This window comes from Phyllostomus hastatus, unplaced genomic scaffold, assembly GCF_019186645.2.
Source record: "Phyllostomus hastatus isolate PE091 unplaced genomic scaffold, TTU_PhHast_1.1 phas_contig_38, whole genome shotgun sequence".
Taxonomy (NCBI): Eukaryota; Metazoa; Chordata; class Mammalia; order Chiroptera; family Phyllostomidae; genus Phyllostomus; species Phyllostomus hastatus.
In genome coordinates this window covers 10409595-10428715 of record NW_025333869.1, presented here as the reverse complement: position 1 = coordinate 10428715, position 19121 = coordinate 10409595, and the positions used below count along the sequence as shown (strand labels likewise).

At 48.4% G+C, this 19121-nt stretch overlaps 1 pseudogene; it reads right to left on the bottom strand.

The window, feature by feature from the left end:
- Positions 1-325: 325 nt before the first annotated feature.
- On the bottom strand, positions 326-18814 carry LOC123821136 (annotated as a pseudogene).
- Positions 18815-19121: the final 307 nt, after the last annotated feature.

The window sequence follows — 19121 nt, the reverse complement described above, 5'->3', positions numbered from 1 at the left end:
ATGCTATTGTTAAATAAACTATTTCTTCCCAGTGCCTGAGATTCCAGTCCAGATTCCGACTGTGATGACCAGGAGCTCAGATTCTAAGCCCAGGCAGCTAAAAGAAAGCTCATGGCAGAAGAGGGATGGAGTGAGTTGGGAAGATCTCTTAGGCTGGGGAGTTGTCACCTCCTCTGTTCTGCACAGCAGCACTCATTCCTTTGTGCCAGGCTACCCCACAGCCCAGTGAGAAGCTGGAAGATTGGAAGAAGTGTCCAGGACACTGGCTGTCACCCATGACCATGGGGAGAGTGGGCTCCTGAGCAGACCCGAGGTCTCACCCCATTCAGGACTCTGTGGTGCGGCACAGTGCATGCCAGCATTTCACCAGTTCCTTGGGCTTGCTGAGCATCTTGGTCCAGTGCTCCAGCTCTCTGCCTCAGGCATACATGTAGGGGCCCACCACCACATGGCCCAGCCAGAGGCTCCCTAAAGGGGAGGGACAGCATGTCATTCTCTGGGGCACAGAAGACACATCACCTCAGGCATCCCCAAGTGCCCAATCTCTCTGCTCCCGCCCCATTTCTCTCATTCACTCCTCACCTCCAAGGAAGTAGCCAGTCCCTTCCCTCTTGGAGCTTCATCTGACAGCCCCCAAAGAGACCTTGACTTTGCCCTGTAGCTGGAGATGGCAGGGTTGCGGGGAGGGTGTGTAGGGGAGAGGTAAGCCCAGATGAAGAGCCAGACATTCAGGGACACCCACTCTGCCCCTCACCCTCCTGCTGGGCCATCTTAAGCCTGCCTCACTTCAGAGCCAAGGGGCTAGGGGCCCTTCCACAAAGAGGCCTTCTTTCACCAGCACACTTACACATTTGGGGGAACACTCAACAAAACTTTCACCCTCCCACTGTCACAGTGGAAAAGGTAGCTCTGGCCCAGGAGACCAGCTGACTCTGCTTCCCTGGATGGTGACAGTGGACAGTGGGATATGGGGCAGTGTGGGGGAGCTGCTGGGATAACTCCCAAGACTTTAAGGCTGTCTGAAGGCATGAGGCAATGCAGGGAACACAGTGACCCACAGCATTAGGTCACTTGACCGAGTGGAGGCAGCCATGCTTCCTGCCAGACTCTTGTAGTTTGCCACAGGAGGGGGTGGCAGAAGTCGTCCTCTTTCTAGGGCACCACAGCCAAACCAGAATAAAGCTGGGTGTGAATCCCTGCTCTCTCACTAGCAAGCTCTGTGTCCTTGGGCAAGTGTCTCAGCCTCTCTTAGCGCTAGTTTCCTTAGGGAACAGGACAGAAACACAGAGCTCTCCTGAGGGCCCATGCTGACTGAATGCTCAGCAGTTCCCCTAGGCCTGTTGCCCCACCCCCTGGGGTCAGGAGCAGGCTTATTGTGCCCTTCAGTGTCCTGCAGCATTGTCAGGCTGAGGCTGGCAGTGTCCAGTTCTGTGGGCTGGGCCTTGAAGCTGAAGGTCTCACTGTATACAGGGTTGGCAGAACCCAGCACAACTGAAGTCTTCATGCACTTGACAAACTTGTGGTTCATCAAGGACACTTTGACAAACACACCTGAGGGGCAGTGTAGACAGAGGACTGAGAAGTACAGGCAAGGGCCCAAGCCTCTGGCCTGTGGGAGGTCTAGGGGGACACATGCCACCCCATTGCCAGGATCCCATTACTCACAGCTACTACAGCCAAAGGGCATTATAAGAGGAAACAGGGCTGATTAGTGTACTGCCTCAGAGCGGAGGACACACCCAGCTCCCTTCCTCTTCCTCTCTGCCTCCCAAACCATTCACAGCTTGGCTGGCCCTTGTTTCTAGAGGCCTGGCACCATGCATTCATTCCTCCCAGTTGAGTGCTGGGTGCTCAGGCTCCTGGGGTCCCTTAAACACCTTTCTCCTTCAGAGAGCCAAATGTTTTGGGGTGGAGTTCAGATAGATTTTAGATCGGCAGTGGACCTTGAATCCCAGCTTGCTTAAGATGCAAAGACTCATAGGTGGCCAACAGCCAACCTTTACTTAGATGCAAAGGCACACAGGTGGGGTAGGGCATGTGGGGTGAGCCAGTGCAGGGCCTCTGTTCCTCCAGCTCCTGGGTTCTGGGAGGCTGGAGGAATCAGAGAGCCATTAGGCCTACCAGCCAGAGGTACCTCTTCTTCCAGAAGAGTGCCATGTCTATGTTCAGGGGAACCTCCCTGGGCGCAGGAAGGTGTGGGGCTTCACTCTGGACGAACTGGATCCCTTCATAGAATGGCAGGTGTAAGGGTGGGCAGTATAGTTCAAGGAGCCAAGACCTTGCCTTCAGAGAAGGGGGAACTGACTTGGTCCTAGGGACTTATGGGTCTTGCAGGAGCCCAAAGGGATGCAATATTGGGTTTGACATAAGGAAATGGATTCTCACATCAATGTCCACAGAGGAAGGGTGCAGATCATAAGAGAGTGAGTGCTCTGTGATGAGGAGTATGCAAGAAGAAACTGGATGGCTGAGCGCGAGGGTCAGACTCTAGCCCCAGCCCCAAGCTTACAGGGCAGGATCTGACCTAAGGGGAAAACTTACTGACAACATCCCTGTTGTCCTGGAGCTTCAGGCCCTTGGCGTGCAGCACCAACCACAGTAAGAGGGCTCAGGCAGTCATTGTAGCTGAGGCAAGACTGGAGGTCACCAAACTCTGAGGGGGGCTGGAGATGCCAAGAGGAAGGCACCATGTCATACTGGCAGGTACTGGTGTTGACAGTAGAGACCTGATTCTTCTTGCTGACGCATGTAAAGAATTACATATCAGCAAATCTAGTAGTATGTAATCAGTTTATTAGAGGCCTGTTTCCATGGAAGGGAACAGAACTGGATAGAGTAGGGGGTGAAAAGGCAAAGTTTCAGGGCAAAGCAGGGTGAGAAAAGCAAGACAGGCTGGAGACCAGGCTGGCAAGCCCCTGGGCAACCTGAGGCTGGGTGGTCAGAGGCCCTGTGGCCCGAGAGCCAAGAGCTCCCTGAGCCCCCAGAGAGAGTCCTTTGTTCTCAGGACTTATATAGTTGGTGGGATGGTGGGGGGGAGTCACATATTGATTAACGGGTAAATGTGGTGCCAGCTTTCCTGGGGAAATGTGACTACCCAAACTTAGGGATGTGTGGGGGTTTGTTAACTCGAATCCTTGTCTTGCTCCAGACTCCATTTGGTCATCTTTTGGAAAACAAGCACGTGACAAGAGGCAGTTTATGAAAATTGGGGAACTTTCCAAAGTTATTTATGGGCTCTTTCTGTAAGCATCAGGGACTCCCTTGTAAAACAGATAGTGACCAGAGGTAGGCAATTGACCAAAGTTGTTTTTGTGGGTTTTTTCTGTGGGCACCGGGGACCCTCTCCCACATTCAAGCCTTGGGATGAAAGCACAGTTTCAATGCTTTCTTTCCCAGATAGTGGAAATGTTACATAGAATTTCAAGGACTTTCCTTCTTTCTTGCTAACATAGTGTTTCTTGTGATGTTGTAACACCTGGCAATATTATCAGACCAGGCTCAGGACTGCTGAGTTAGCATGTGAGACTTGTCTCCTTCCTCCTTCCTGCCTCGGTTTACTATTTATTTTACCTAATTTGTAAAAGGCGTTTCCTGGCAACCAGGGTGATAAATGCTGGCCAGCGATAATATTGCAGTCTCAGAGTTCTTCCTATGTTGTCTCCTGCTTCACTGGGAGAGCCCCACTGCCTTCCTCCTTTCTCCCAATAGTCAGGCCCAGGGGACCAGGTGACATACCCACTTCATGCCCATTTCCCCTCCTTTAAATCCACCCACCACTTTATAGATGGAGAAACTAAGGCCTGGAGGGCTGCAGGGATCTGCTGGAGAACACACAGTGGTGAGGACCAGAGCTGAGGCTTCAAACCCAGGTCTGGGGAATTCCAAAGCCTATTCTGAGCCATGGGTTTTTCTTGAGGGTTGGGGAAGGCAGGTAAATACATTTTTTGGTGGTCAATTTGTAGTATTGCCTTTCACAGCTGTCTGATCTGAATGTGGAATCCAAACACAGATTTTTCAAGTTGTTCTGGGTAATCTGACATCAAGGCAAAAGAACCTCCTTGCCCAGGAGTGACTCCACATACCCCTTTTATCCAAGTGGCTCCATCTAGGCCCACCACCCTGAGTCACACTTGTAGGTGTGCTGGCCCACCCCTGCTGGCTGCCCATGGTAGTCTGACACTCAGTGGCATATGTCTAGTGACCTTGACCTTTATCTCCAGGCTCTCAGCCTCTAGGTATCTCCAGATAATTCACTGACAGTCATCTGCCAAGATCTCATTCTTCAGGGGAAAGAATACCTGGCCCAGCAGCTGGTGCTTCCTCTGCCTGTCCACATGGTACACCGAGAACTTCAGTACCCTCTGAGTGATGCTCTTGCTAGATACCTGGGGGAGATGAGGGCTAGGCTGGGGACAGGACTGGGGACAAGAGATAGGATGGTGTGCACATTGTTCTGCACACAGGAGCTTTTGGTGAGGGGTGTCTCAACCAGAGATTTGTATACCCCAAACCCAGGCATCTTTGCACGGCATTCATAGCAACACAGCCAGTACAGCAGCATTCCCTCAGGAGGTGGGAGTGAGTGCCAGTCTTGCCATGTACAGTGTGGTCTGAGGACCAGCAGAATTCACCACCCTCTGGACCCTGTTAGGAATGCAGGACCTTAGGGAACACCCCAAACCCATGAAGTCGAATCTACTGTTTCATAGGACCTCCCAGCGATTGGCCTGCACTATAGAAGTGTGAGAGGTCCTGCAGTGGAGCCTAGGGAACCTGCCTGTCTCTGCTATCTGGGTTGGGCACCCCAACTTCCTTCTTCCTGAGACTCAGTCTCCTCATCCTGAAATGGGATAATGGTTCTTACTTTCTGGGTTGTAAAACCCAAACATAGTGTCTGACCTAATACAGGTGGTCAATTAATACTGATTTTCTTATCTTCTTTTTCTCCTTCCCTTCCCTCTTAAAGCACAAGAGAGGATCAGGATCAAGTTAATGCAGGGACAGGGCAGGGAAATGATGAGCAAAGAGAAGTAAGTATGTGAACATGACATGTGACCATGCTGATTAGCCAGCCTGTACACCTTGGGTCTTGCTGACCTGACAAAAATGGGTTCACCTGTGAATTCTAACAGCCTTGGCCTCAGCAGGATAGCCAGGAACTGTGCCCCATGTCACATCCCTCTTCTCAGCTCTCAGCCTCAGAAGAGGGCAAGAGTCAGGGCTCAGGCCTCTGCAGTCACACTCTTGCTGGATGATGACAGGCTTCTCCTTATCTTGCAGTCAGCCTGCTGCCCAGCGCTTAAAAATGTTTGTCCCTCCCTGGCTGGTGTGGCTTAGTGGACTGAGTGCCAGCCTGAGAACCAAAAGGTCTCAGGTTCGATTTCCAGTCAGGGCACATGCCTGGGTTTGGGCCAGGTCCCCAATTGGGGGAGATGAAGAGGCAACTGATCCATATATCTCTCACACTTAGATGCTTCACTCCCTCTCTTTCTCCCTCCCTTCCCCTCTCTCTAAAAATAAATAAATAAAATCTTTTTACAAAAGCGTTTGTCTAAGGCCTCTCAGCAGCTCTTGATGGCTGGCTTCCCAAAAGGGCCCCCAGTCACCTGCTGAGGCTCCCAGGCCACTGTGAGCTTGGCTCAGTGCCCTCATAGCCACGGCACCTCCAGACCCTGAGCCAGGGAGCCCAACATACAGCCAAGGCATCATGCTGGCCTCTGACAGAATAGGTGAGTTTCTGTCCCCATTCCAAGAGGCCTGGAGATCTCACCCTCTGCCTTCCTTGGTTATCCTTGCCAGAAACCCTATAATGCTCCCGGGCTTCTGAGTGCTTCCTCCATGTCCCATGGGCCAGGACCTGGCATTCAGTAAGTGAGTCAATAATTTTTTTTTGTCTCCTTCAGGCAGCCTGGGCAGGAGGAGCCTGGTCTTCTTTCCCCTTACTCTCCAAGTCTCTCCCCTGCCCCTGCCATGGGAGTTCAAGGTTCTTCAGGTCCTGACCTGAGAGGCAGGGTAAGGCAGGTCCTGTAGCTCAGGGATTCTGGGGGCCACAGGACCCTGGCTAGTATAGAATGCTGGGGTTCTCTTGCAGGATGTCTGCTCCTTCCCAGACCCTGCCTGCTCCAGACACTGTACCTGGCAGATGAAGTGTTCATCAAACTGAGGGTTGGCAGTTCTGCATTTGGTCTTGGACTGGAGGAAGTGCCACTTATCTGGCAGCAGGTGGACCTTCACCAGTGGGCTGCAGGTCTCTGAGGGGGCTTGTAGCCCCTGTGCCTTGATTAGGCCCACCAGCAGTTTGCTTAGCCTCCTGCTGGTATTCCATGGAGAACCACAGCCACCCCAGGCAGCCCTCTGGGAAGTGGGTCTCATTCTTGTCTTCTGGGAACTTGTACAGCTCTGGGTTAATGGTCCCCACCACACATGCATCTCCTGTAACACAGGGGCTGGGAGGAAGGCAGAGGCCTAGGAACAGAAATCTCTGGGCTTTACTGCCCTCTCCTGGCCCATTCTTTCTTGGCTAAGCCTTGACTAGGCCTCTCCTGTGGCCCCTCCTGATCATATGTGCCCCACTTGCTTCCCTTGACTGAACGGAGTCGCTCTTTGTAGTGCAGCTCATCTAGAAGGCCTCACACTAAAACATTGTCCATCCAGACCTGCTCCTCTCTGTGGCCCCCAGCAGAGGCCTCAGTATTCATTCAACTCCTATCCCCTGTGATTAATCCCTATCCTCAGAGGTGAGGGCCTGCTTGGGGGGTGGTCACTCCCTATCTGCACCTCATCTGGCCCCTTTCTGTGGTGTCTAGAGGATGTCTCAGTGATAAAGTGTTGCCTCTTTTCTTTCTCTTCAAATTAGGAGGACCAAGAAGGACTGGTAGTTCCTGGGAAGCCTTCAGAGCAAAAGGGGTAGGCAGAGAGCTGTGCCCAGCTCCAACCATTCTGCCCTTTCTATCATCCTGGAACAGGACCCAGCTCAGGTCCTGCACCTGGAAACACCAGGGCTCCATTTTCCAGATGCTTACTGCCTCTGTGACCTTGGGCAAGGCATGGCTAACCTTCCAAGCCTGTTTAATAATGTGTAAAATGGGGTGACAGTCCCTCTCCCTACAGAGGCACCGTGAGGTCTAATTCCAAAAGGGCACATGAGGCAGTTTCAGGCCCCAACTGGTGTGCAGCAGGCACTTGGTGAACTCAAGTACCTGGAAGGAGTGGTCAACTCTGGCATCCCTGTGCCCATCCAGGCAATGTTCCAGACCCAGGCCCACGACAGCAGATGGGTCTGCCTTGGCCTGAGCAGACCTTGACGTCTGGGCAGGCCTTGGCGGGAGGACTCACCAAGGTGGCTGCTGCATGTGTGGGGCAGGAGCTCCGGGGCTGGGCAGAGGTCCTGTCACACCTGGGCCCATTCTCTGCTCTGCAGGGGCACCCAGTCTTGACTTTGGAGGGAAGGGGCACCACAAATGGCACATCTGGTGGCCTATCCAGAAGCAGAGTGATTACATATAGGTGGCAAGGGAATGGTGTGGCCTCAGAGCACTTGCCCAGAGGGATTGAGTACCAGAGCCAAGAACTCTGCCCACAGCAGTGGCAAGTTGGAGGGGCATAGCCTCTGGAGTCAGACTGCCTAGGTTTCAATGCCTGTTCTCCCACTTACTACTTATGTCCTCTGAGCCTTAGTTTTCTCAGCTGGACATAGGCTTCATAATGCCCATCTCGTGGCTGTGGTGAGGATTCTGGGGTTTATTTGTGATAGTTCCCAGCATTGCAACAGCACACAGGCTGTGCTTCATAAACAGACCTTTCCTTCCTGCCCCACTTCAAGGGAAATGCCATAGGGAGGGTACTAGGCAAGGTCAAGGGCTTGCTGGGCCCCACATCCTATCTTACCTGCTTGTCTGGGTCCTGCCATGCAGGGGGCAGAGCTTGTGCCACCTGTGGGCTGGAGGCAGTCCCTGGCAGCTCCTCATAGGTAAATGTGGCACAAATCCTCTTCCAGAGACTGTAGCTCACTGTGATCAACAACAGGAGCAGACCCCCAAAGATGCCCCCAGTCACCAGAGCCACCTTCTCTGGGGGTGGAGACCAACAGGTCTGTGGTGCCCCTTTATACCACTGGCTTTCTGGGGGCAGAATTTGGACAGCAGGCTTTCTGGGTCTGCTGGGGAGGGGGGCTGCTGGCTGGGCTTTGCTGGGTATCAACTGAAAAGCCATTTCTTTTGAGGTCCAAGTGCCCTGGGCAGCAACTTCTGGTTTCCCTTGGAAAGCAGCTGGGATTCTTGCTAAAATGAACCACTTTCTTGTGCTTCTGGGTAGGAATTAAACTGTCTTTTACCAGACCTCCATTTTCCCTGGAATCCTTTTCAGGCTTGAGGGTGGGCTGGCTGTGGGCACCAGGCACTTAAGGAAAGCTGAGGAAGGGGTGATGCCCTGGGTGACTGACACTCAGAACCCTATCCTTTGCAATTCTGGAACCTGTTGAGGGGCTGGACTCATGTTTGAATTCTGTAACTTTCTCTAAAACCTGCTCCTTGCCTTAACTCTATCAGCATACTTTAGGGAGTCCAGGGGAGGCACTTGAGGAGTTGTGGACCAGGATGGGAGCAACAGGTGTGAGAAAGAGACACACACAGAGGATTCTTTGTACCTGGCACCTAACCAACACATTTTCAAGGACCTAGGAGGCTCTACCCAGCGCTCCCCGAAAGCGCTCGGACACTTGGTCTCAGGAGCAAAGAAGGGGGCCTCCTTTGGCTCAAATGCTGGTGCAAGGCTTTCGGGCTCCATGCTCTGGACCGCGTGGAGCGGTGAGAAAACAAGACCCCCTACACCTCCTGACCCTCTACTGGCTGCGAGGGGCCGGCCTCACTCTTCACTCCACTCCGCACTGCCAGAAGCCCAGGGCAGGACAGGGACTACGCCCCACTGGGGGCTGGCGGGGTGGAGGAAAGTGACCTAGGGGACTGAGCGTATTGCTGGGGGCGAGGGTGGGGAGACTAGGGCACTTACCAGCCGTGGGTCTTCTCCCGCTGGCCATCCGGGTGTGGCCCCGGGTTCCGTCTCTCTGGTCTCTGCGCCTCCCGCCGCCACCGTTGCGAGTCAGGGTGTTAAGGCACGTTGTGGGGCTGTAGGTGGGCGTGGGTGGCTGCCAATCGTGGCCCTGAGGTGGCGGATGGCTGGGGCAGGGACTTGGCGCCCGGAGGCTGCAGCCCCGCCAGGGCCTGGCCTTGGCCTGGGCTTGGCCCAGGAGGGGCACCGAGCGGACCTGGCGCTCCCGGAGATCTCTGGGCTCCAAGCTGGGCGGGGCGGGCGCCCGCGGACAGAGTGAAGTGCTAGGGTCACCCTCTCCAGGAGAACAGAGCCGGTACCTTCTCCGCCTGCTTCAGCTACAGGGCCATTTGCCCTGTTACACCTGGCGGCTTGGGCAAACCCCGCCTAGGTGTGCGCTTCACCTGCTACAGCTCCTTTGAGGGCTGAAGCTGCGGGCTCCAAGGGGTCTCCCGGATCCCGGGGCATAGTTCCCGGGCCCCAGCTCCATGTTGCCCGCCTGACCACCCAGGCGTACGGTGAGTTGCTGAAGTGTCCTGGCTCCCATCTCAGTAGACAAAATAATGAAGCGTGGAAAGCATGGCTTCTGCAATCCGACCACCTGGGTTCCAACTCCGGCTCCCCACGTGTAGGCTGTGCTACTTGGGCAATTTATTTCAGGCCACTTTACTCAATCAGGTTAATAATAGCACTCCTTCTAAGGTTAATGTATGTACAGGGCACTTAGAGCCGTGACTGGACCAAGGGAGAGAGGAGCAGGGCATGCCAATCCTTTTATAGTGAGTATCTAACCAAGGGTGGCGTCACCTGGCACCCTTCGCACCCTTTGCACCCTTAGCACCTACAATTATAGTAATTATTATCAGACCTCAGGGACATCGCCAGTCTTGGCTGTGGACTCAGCCTTGGCTGAGAGGCTCAGGTAAGGCCCCTCCAGGTCCTCTGCCTGCTCCCACCAGCATGTGCCCTGAATGGGGGCATGTGCCTCCTCATGGAGCAGGCACAGTGTTCCAGCGGAGGACTTTGGTGGGAGTGTCTGAGACCTCAAGGCGGCTGTAAGTGGGGACAAAGGAATATATGTGTGTGGGAGGAGAGAGACTTGGTCTTCTTTTACAGCCTTGAAGCTTTCATCCAAAGACTCAGCCTGGGTCCTGCTTGTGAGGGGTACCTGTGCCTGTCACAGGATGGAGGAAGCGGGGTGGACAAGAAGCAGAGCGGTCAGGTGGTCTGTGTGCTTGAAGCTCCCCTCTGCCTGAACACTGGAAGACCTGGGGCAGGCTGGGGCAGTGAACTGAGGTCCCACACAGGAGCAGGGTCTGGGAGCCTTTGGTGCCTGTGTGCAGAGGAAGTGTGGCCACTCTCCTTTGGAGTCTGGACTGGTGTGAGATGGTGAGAAGGCATGGATGGCCCTGCACCTAGAAACAGTCCCAGAGGAGTGGGGTCTCTCTACTCCATCCCTAAACTGGGCTAGGAACCTGTTGTGGGCAGAACATTTTCCCCACAGGCCTTTCTCCTCCTGCAAACCTGCTCTCAGGGCACCCACTCATATTGGCCGGACTGACTGGAGAACCTGGGGCCCTGACCTCTGCTTCTGCTGGGCTGGCATTGGGGTGGTGTTTCAAGAAAAGGGGCCCAGGTCCCCCTAAAATTTCTCCATATTTCCCCTCATGTCTGAGTTGGATGTCTGTATTAGTTTCCTTTGCTACTGTAATGAATTACCACAAATTTTGTGGTTAAAAACACCAATTTATTGTCTTACCAGTATGGAAAGCAGGGCTGCATTCCTCCTGGTGGCTGGGGGAAAATCCATTCCTTTGCCTTTCCCACCTTCTTGAAGCTGCCTGCAAGTGGCCCCATCCTTCACCTTCAAAGCCAGCAGCAGTATTTTCTAATCTCTCTGACTCCCCATCATCTTCACATCAACTTTTTCGGCCTCTTTCTTATAAGGATCCCTGTGATTACATAGGGCCCACTCAGATAGTCCAGGGTAATCTCCCCATCTCAAAGTCATTAACTTAATCACAGCTGCAAAGTTCCTCTTGCCATGTGAGGTAACATATTCCTAGGGTTCAGGAATTAGGACAGAGGTTTCTTTGGAGCCATTATTGTGCAGACCACATGTTGGGGTCCACCCTGCCTGGTCTGAGGAAGCTATAACCTCCTGTGGCTAAGGTTGAGTGAGAGACCTCTGGACCAGGAAACACTAAAGACACAATCTTATTTCCCTGGCTTAGGAGCTCTGCCTGCTCCTTGCCTGGCCCCCATTGCATGGTCAGCTAGCCAAAGACGGGTAACATTTCTCAGAGGAGAATGGATCTAAGACAAGCACAATCACAATCACATGAGAAAAGCCACCAGGGAAGAGACTCAGGGGGCTGTGGAAATGAGGGGGTGACTGACATCGATACCTGCCCCCTTGGCTTTGACATAGCCCGAGTCCTTGTTCTGGCTGTGAGAAATCCAAGTCTCCCGACTGCCTTTGTCTCCTCTGCCCGACTCAGGCCTGTGGAAATAACAGGGGTGGTGCAGTCCAGACCAGAGTTGGCGGACCCCTGAGGTAATTAGACCTAGGGCATAGAATATGCAAGATCCTGTGAGAACTGCTTGCTGGAGGATGCTCTTGAATTAGAATACGAAGGCACAGGCAGGAAATGAGACTAGCTTTTAGGTCCTGTAGCTTTTTAAGTGATAAAACCCCAAACTCAGTGTGAGCCCTGTCAGCCCTTTGAAAGCTATTTGTTTGATCTTCCCTGCCAGACTGTAATCAACAAACTGTATATGTAATCTTTTTTTTTGTCTGTTCTTACCAATTTAATCTTTTTTTTATTTTAATCATTGTTCAAATACAGTTTTCTCCTTTTTACTCCCAATCCAGTCCCCCCTCCCAATCTCCCCACTTCCTCCCATTGCCATCCTCCCCTTAGTTTATGACCATGTGTCCTTTAAGTTTGCTCCTGTGAACCCTTCCCACTATCCCCCTAAATTCCCTCTTCTCTCCACTCTGGTCACCGTCAGCCTGTCCTCTATTTCAGTGTCTTTGGTTATATTTTGCTTGTTTCTTTGTTTTGTTATTTAGGTTCCTGTTAAAGGTGAGATCATATGGTATTTGTCTTTCACTGACTGGCTTGTTTCGCTAAGCATAATGTTTTCCAGCTCCATCCACGCTGTTGCAAAGGGTAGGAGCTCCTTCTTTCTTTCTGCTGTATGGAATTCCATTGTGTAAGTGGACCATAGTTTTTTGATCCATTCATTTACTGATGGGCATCTTGGTTGCTTCCAGCACCTAGCTATTGTAAATTGTGCTGCTATGAACATTGGGATGCATAGGTTCTTTTGAATTGGTGTTTTAGTATTCTTAGGATAGAGTCCCAGCAGTGGAATTGCTGAGTCAAAAGGCAGATCCATTTTTAGTTTTCTGAGGAAGTTCCATACTGCTTTCCATAGTGGTTGTACCAGTCTGCATTCCCAGCAGCAGTGCACTAGGGTCCCCTTTTCTCCACAACCTCTCCAACACTTGTTGTTTGTTGCTTTGTTTATGATGGCCATTCTGTCTGGTGTGAAGTGGTATCTCATTGTGGTTTTAATTTGCATCTCTCTGATAGCTAGCGATATTGAACATAGTTTCATGTGTCTTTGGATTTTCTGTATGTCCTCCTTGGAGAAGTGTCTGTTCAAGTCCTTTACCCACTTTTTAATTGAATTCCTTGTCTTCTTAGAGTGCAGTCTTGTAAGTTCCTTATATATTTTGGAGATTAAACCCTTGTCTGAGGTATCATTGGCAAATATGTTTTCCCATACAGTTGGTTCTCTTTTAATTTTAATACTGTTTTCTTTAGCTGTGCAGAAGCTTTTAATTTTGATGAGGTCCCATGTGTTTATTCTTTCCTTTATGTCCCTTGCTCTAGGGGACACGTCAGTAAAAAAGTTTCTTCGTGAAATATCTGAGATTTTCCTACCTACGTTCTCCTCTAGGACTTTAATGGTGTCACGTTTTATATTTAAGTCTTTTATCCACCTTGAATTTATTTTTGTGTATGGTGTAAGTTGGTGCTCAAGTTTCATTTTTTTGCACGTGGCTGTCCAGTTCTCCGAACACCATTTGTTGAAGAGGCTATTTGTACTCCATTTTATGTTGCTGCCTCCTTTGTCAAATATTAATTGACCATAGAGACTTGGGTTTATTTCTGGGCTCTCTGTTCTGTTCCATTGGTCTATGTGCATGTTTTTATGCCAGTACCAGGCTGTTTTGATTGCAGTGGCTTTGTAGTATAGTTTAGTGTCGGGTATTGTGATCCCTCCTACTTTACTCTTCTTTCTCAAAATTGCAGCAGCTATTCGGGGTCGTTTATAATTCCATATAAATTTTTGAATTGTTTGTTCTATGTCTGTGAAATATGCCATTGGTACTTTAATAGGAATTGCATTGAATGTGTAAATGCTTTGGGTAGTATGGACATTTTGATGATATTAATTCTTTCAATCCATGAACACGGTATATGTTTCCATTTGTTTGTGTCTTCCTTGATTTCTTTCTTCAGTGTTGTGTAGTTTTTGAATACAGGTCTTTTACCTCTTTGGTTAGGTTTATTCCTAGATATTTTATTTTTCTTTTTGCTATTTCAAATGGGATTTTTTCCTTGATCTCTGTTTCTGCTGTTTCATTGTTGGTGTACAGAAATGCCTTTGATTTCTGGATATTGATTTTGTATTCCGCTGTTTTGCCAAATTCATTTATTAGGTCAAGCAGTTTTTTGGTAGAGTCTATAGGATTTTCTATGCATACTATCATGTCATCTGCAAACAGTGACAGTTTTGTTTCCTCCTTTCTGATTTGGATGCATTTTATTTCTTTTCCTTGTCTGATTGCTGTGGCTAAAACTTCCAATACTATATTGAATAGAAGTGGTGAAAGTGGACAGCCTTGTCTTGTTCCTGATCTTAGTGGAAAAGATTTTAATTTTTGGCCATTAAGTGTGATGTTGGCTGAAGGTCTCTCATGTATGGCCTTTATTATGTTGAGGAATGCTCCCTCTATTCCCACTTTGCCAAGTGTTTTTATCATGAATGGGTGCTGTACCTTATCAAATGCTTTTTCTGCATCAATTGATATGATCATGTGGTTTTTGTCTTTGCTTTTGTTTATGTGATATATTACATTTACTGACTTGTGAATATTGAACCATCCTTGCATCCCTGGGATGCATCCAACTTGGTCATGGTGTATGATCTTTTTAATGTATTGTTGGATGCAGTTTGCCAATATTTTGTTGAGGATTTTAGCGTCAATGTTCATCAGTGAAATTGGCCTGAAGTTTTCTTTCTTTGTTGTGTCTATATCTAGTTTTGGAATTAGGATGATGTTGGCCTCATAAAAAGAGTTTGGGAGACTCCCATCTTTTTGGATTTTTTGGAATAGTCTGTGAAGGATAGGGGTTAGCTCTTCCTTAAATGCTTTGTAGAATTCTCCTGTGAAACCATCTGGTCCCGGGCTTTTGTGTGTTGGGAGTTTTTTGATTACTGCTTCAATTTCTTTTGTTGTTATTGGTCTGTTCAGGCTTTCAGCTTCTTTTTCATTGAGTTTTTGAAGATTATATTTTTTTTGAAATTTGTCCAATTCACCTAGGTTTTCAAATTTCTTGGCATACAGCTCTTTGTAGTAATTTCTTACAATCCTTTGTATTTCTCTGGTATTTGTTGTAATCTCCCCTCTTTCATTTCTGATTGTGTTTATTTGGGTCTTCTCTCTTTTTTTCTTGATGAGTCTGCTTAAAGGCTTGTTGATTTTGTTTATCTTTTCAAAGAACCAGCTCTTGGATTCATTGATCCTTAGAATTGTGCTTTTAGTGTCTATGTCATTTAATTATGCTCTGATCTTGGTTATTTCCTTCCTTCTGCTTGCTCTGGGCTGCCTTTGTTGTCGTTCCTCGAGTTCTTGTATACACAGGGTTAGGTTGTTTGTTTGGAATGTTTCTAACCTTTTTAGGTGGGCCTGTATCGCTATGAACTTCCCTCTCAGGACTGCCTTGGCTGTTTCCCATAAGTTTTAGGTTGTTGTGAGTTCCTTTTTGTATGTTTCCAGAAACCTTTTGATTTCTTCCCTAATATCATTCTTGACCCATTCATTGTTTAATAGCATGCTATTTAATCTCCATGATTTTGAGTGGTTTTGGTTTTTTGCCTTCGGGTTGGTTTCTAGCTTCAGTCCCTTGTGGTATGATTTCAATTTTCTTGAAATTCTTGAGGCTTGTTTTGTGTCCTATCATGTGGTCTATCTTTGAGAATGTTCCGTGTACATTTGAAAAGAATGTATATTTAGCTTCTTTTGGATGGAGGGCTCTGTATATATCAGCAAAGTCCATATCATCAAGGGTATTGTTCAATGCCACAATATCTTTGTTGATATTTTGTTTAGAAGATCTGTCCATTTTTCATAGTGGGGTGTTAAAATCTCCCACTATAATTGTGTTGCTGTCCATATCTTTCTTGAAGTCCTCTAAGATTTTCTTTATGTATTTCGGTGCTCCTATGTTGGGTGCATATATATTTACAATATTTATGTCTTCTTGATGGATTCTTTCCTTGAGTATTATGAAGTGACCTTCTGGGTCTCTCTTTATGGACCTTTTTTGGAAGTCTATTTTGTCTGATATGAGTGTTGCTACTCCAGCTTTTTTTTTCCTGTCCATTTGCTTGGAAGATTTGTTTCCAGCCCTTCACTTTCAGCCTGTGTAGGTCTTTTATCCTGAGGTGGGTCTCTTGTAGACAGCAGATAAGTGGGTCATTTTTTCTTATCCAATCAGCTATTCTATGTCTTTTGATTGGAGCATTTAATCCATTTACGTTTAAGGTTATTACTGATAGGTACTTATTTATTGTCTTTTATGTACATGTGTTCCTCTCTCTCTCTCTTTTCCTTCCCTTCCTTAAAGCAGTCCTTTTAGAATCTCTTGCAGAGTTGGTTTGGTCGAGGTGTATTCTTTTAGACTTCTTTTGTCAGGGAAACTTCTTATTTGGCCTTCTATCTTGATCAAGAGCCTTGCTGGATATAGTAGCCTTGGTTGCAGACCTCTGGTTCTCATTACCTGGAGTATTTCTTGCCATTCTCTTCTGGCTTGAAGTGTTTCCATTGAGAAGTCAGCTGTTAGCCTTATTGGGGCTCCCTTGTATGTTACTTCCTTTTTCTCCTTTGCTGCCTTTAAGATTCTCTCTTTGTCTTGAAATTTTGTCATTTTAATTATGATGTGCCTTGGGATGGGTCTCTTTGGGTTCCTCTCAATTGGAACTCTCTGTGTTTCCTGGATTTGTGTGACTTTTTCTCTCATCAAATTAGGGAAGTTCTCCTTCATTACTTGTTCCACTAGGTTTTCGATCCCTTGCTCTTCTTCTTCTCCTTCTGGTATCCCTATTATACGGATATTATTACGTTTTATATTGTCTTGAATTTTCTTAATCCCTCTTCATTCTTTCTGAGCCTCTTTTCCTTTTCTTGCTCTTTCTGGATTCTGTTTTCTACTTTGTCCTCCAGCTCGCTAATCCGATATTCTGCTTCATCAATCCTGCTTTTCATTCCTTCTGCTGTGTTCTTCAGTTCAGAAATTCTATTCTTCATTTCCTCTTGACTTTTGTTGAGAGTTTCTATTTCCTTTTTTATGTTTATATAGTTTGCAGTGAGATTGATGTAGTTTCCCTCTAATTTCTGAAAGCTCATTGTAAGTTCATTGAGCTTCCTGGTAATCATTGTTTTGAACTCACTATCTGATAGTTGAGTTGCCACTATTTCATTTAGCATTTTTCTTGAGGCTTCGTCGTTTCCCTTCAGTTGGGGTTTTGTTTCTTTGTTTTCTCATTGTTCGTGGGTTTCTTCTTTTTTTCTTCTTGTTTGTTAATTTGAACTGTTCTGATTCCCTGTAATTATGGTGTGAACTTCTGTGGTAGAATATTTGTGTGTTTCAGTGGTGCAATCTCCTTCGTGTATCCTGGTGTTCACAGCTTCCCCCTACTCTTTTTTGTGATCAGTTGGAGGAGTAAGGCAAAATGGTTTAAAACAGCAAGACAGTATACTATGATATTTACTTTAGCAGCCAGTAGAGAAGAGATGGGTTATCCTTTGGCTCCTTATAGTGTTAACCATGATCCTCCACCCCACTATCCACGTTTTAGAAAGGATGGAAAGAAGGTAAGACTCTCATTGGGGCCGAGAGGATTGTTAGTTGGATCTAGAAAGCTGTGAGGCTGTGGGAGGTCAGCTTCTAAGGTAGGGGTTGGACTAAAGATTAGTATATAGGAGTAGTGAGTAAAAGAATAGAGACAACCCCCACAATAGTATAGTTCAGAAAATTGCAAAGTGGGCTGAGATCAGGTAGGGGGTATTGAGAAGCATTTACAATTGTATAGACTAGGTCTTACTAGCAGTAATAGTAAAGTGACAGTCTTGTGGCAGAATCGATGAGGTCTAGATAACAAGAATAAAGAGTATAGAACCTTGAGAGGTGTATTAATGGAACACAGATGAAGGATAGTAACTTATCAACATCTTGTGACTGAGATACCAGGGGAAACCTATCAAATGACAGTATAACCAGCCAAGCAAAGAAGATTATACAGAAAGAAAAAGAATACCAAAATATTATTAAAATAAAAAATGTCGGAAGAGTGAGAAAAAGGTAATACAAATTTACAGTAACTTGCAAGATTAAAAAAAAAGGAAAGAAAAGCAGAAGACATAGTGCAGGAGAGATAAATTTGGAGTGGAAAGAATAATATTAGGATGAATGGAAGAGAAACATAAGGGATTGCAAGATAAAAATAATAAGAATTGAAAAATAAAATGTCACATAAAACACAAGATAAAATCAATCAACCAACAACAGCCAGAGAAACCAAACAAAACCAAACAGAACCAAAAAAAAACCCCCCAAACAAAAAAAACCTCTTGTTGGTTTCTAACTGGCCAGACCAGTTTTTCTGATCTTGCTGGCTTCAGCTGACTGAAGGACCTTTGAGATGCTTCTCTCTCTCCCAGCCAGATCTCAGCAAGTCTGTCAGGTAGCCTGGGCGCTCTCCCGAACACACTGGCTCTCTGGATCTCACTTCCACGTTCTTCTGGACTCCGGGGTACTGCAGGTTTCCAGCTCTATGATCTCAGGAGGCACCTGCGATGTTTTGGGATTCACTGCATCCTCCCTGGGGATTGTAAAAGGGTGCACCCCTTCCCCAAACTTTTGAGATTGGGGTCTAGGATTGCCCTAAGCGCCTTGCCACGACCCTTCCGGGATCAAAGCGCGCGAGAGTCAGTCATCCTGACAGTGCGTGAGCCAAGCCATTTCCAGCTCCGTGTTCCCCGCTGAACCGCACTCCGACCGGGTGTTGGCGCCTTTCTCGGCTCCCCCAGTTGGGCTGGCTGGAAATTTCTGAGCCACTAGTGTAGGAACGCACCAAGTGCCACATCCCTCCCGGGATCGCAGCGCAATTCAGGCCTCCCTATGGGGTGCGAGCGGAGGGCAGCCCGGCTCTGTACTCTCCACTGATCTGCACTTCCACCGGGCTAGGGGTGCAGGCACCCTTCCAGGCTGCCCCTGGTCCTGTCGGCTAGAGACCCTCACTCCTCCCAGTTCTCTGGGCAGGTGTTCATAGTCCCTGGGCGATTTTTTCCCAGTCCAACTGGCCAATCTGTTCCTTCTAGCAACACGTTCTCCCCTGGAGTTGCTCACCGCCCCCCCCCCCCCGTATTCGGGGGAGGGAGCAGCAACTTCCCTCTCCCGGGAGCCATGGGGCAGAGCCCGGAGCACCGGGAGGGCCTGGGGTCTACACACCCTTAGACCCCGCGCTGATCCCTGGGCCCCTTTTGTCCTGTAGCCGTCTCCTTACCGTCTGGTTTTCCAGTGAGTGCAATTATTTTTGATGTCCTGCTTTCAAAAGTGATTCGGTAACCTAGCCCACTTGCTCTGTTTCTCCACCAATCTGCAAGTTTCCCCTCTCTTCACAGAAGCCGAGAAAAACGCTGCCTAGAGTAAAGCCGCCATCTTCCGAAAAGTCCTAATCTTCTAATAATCACACCCCACATCCACAGAATTAAG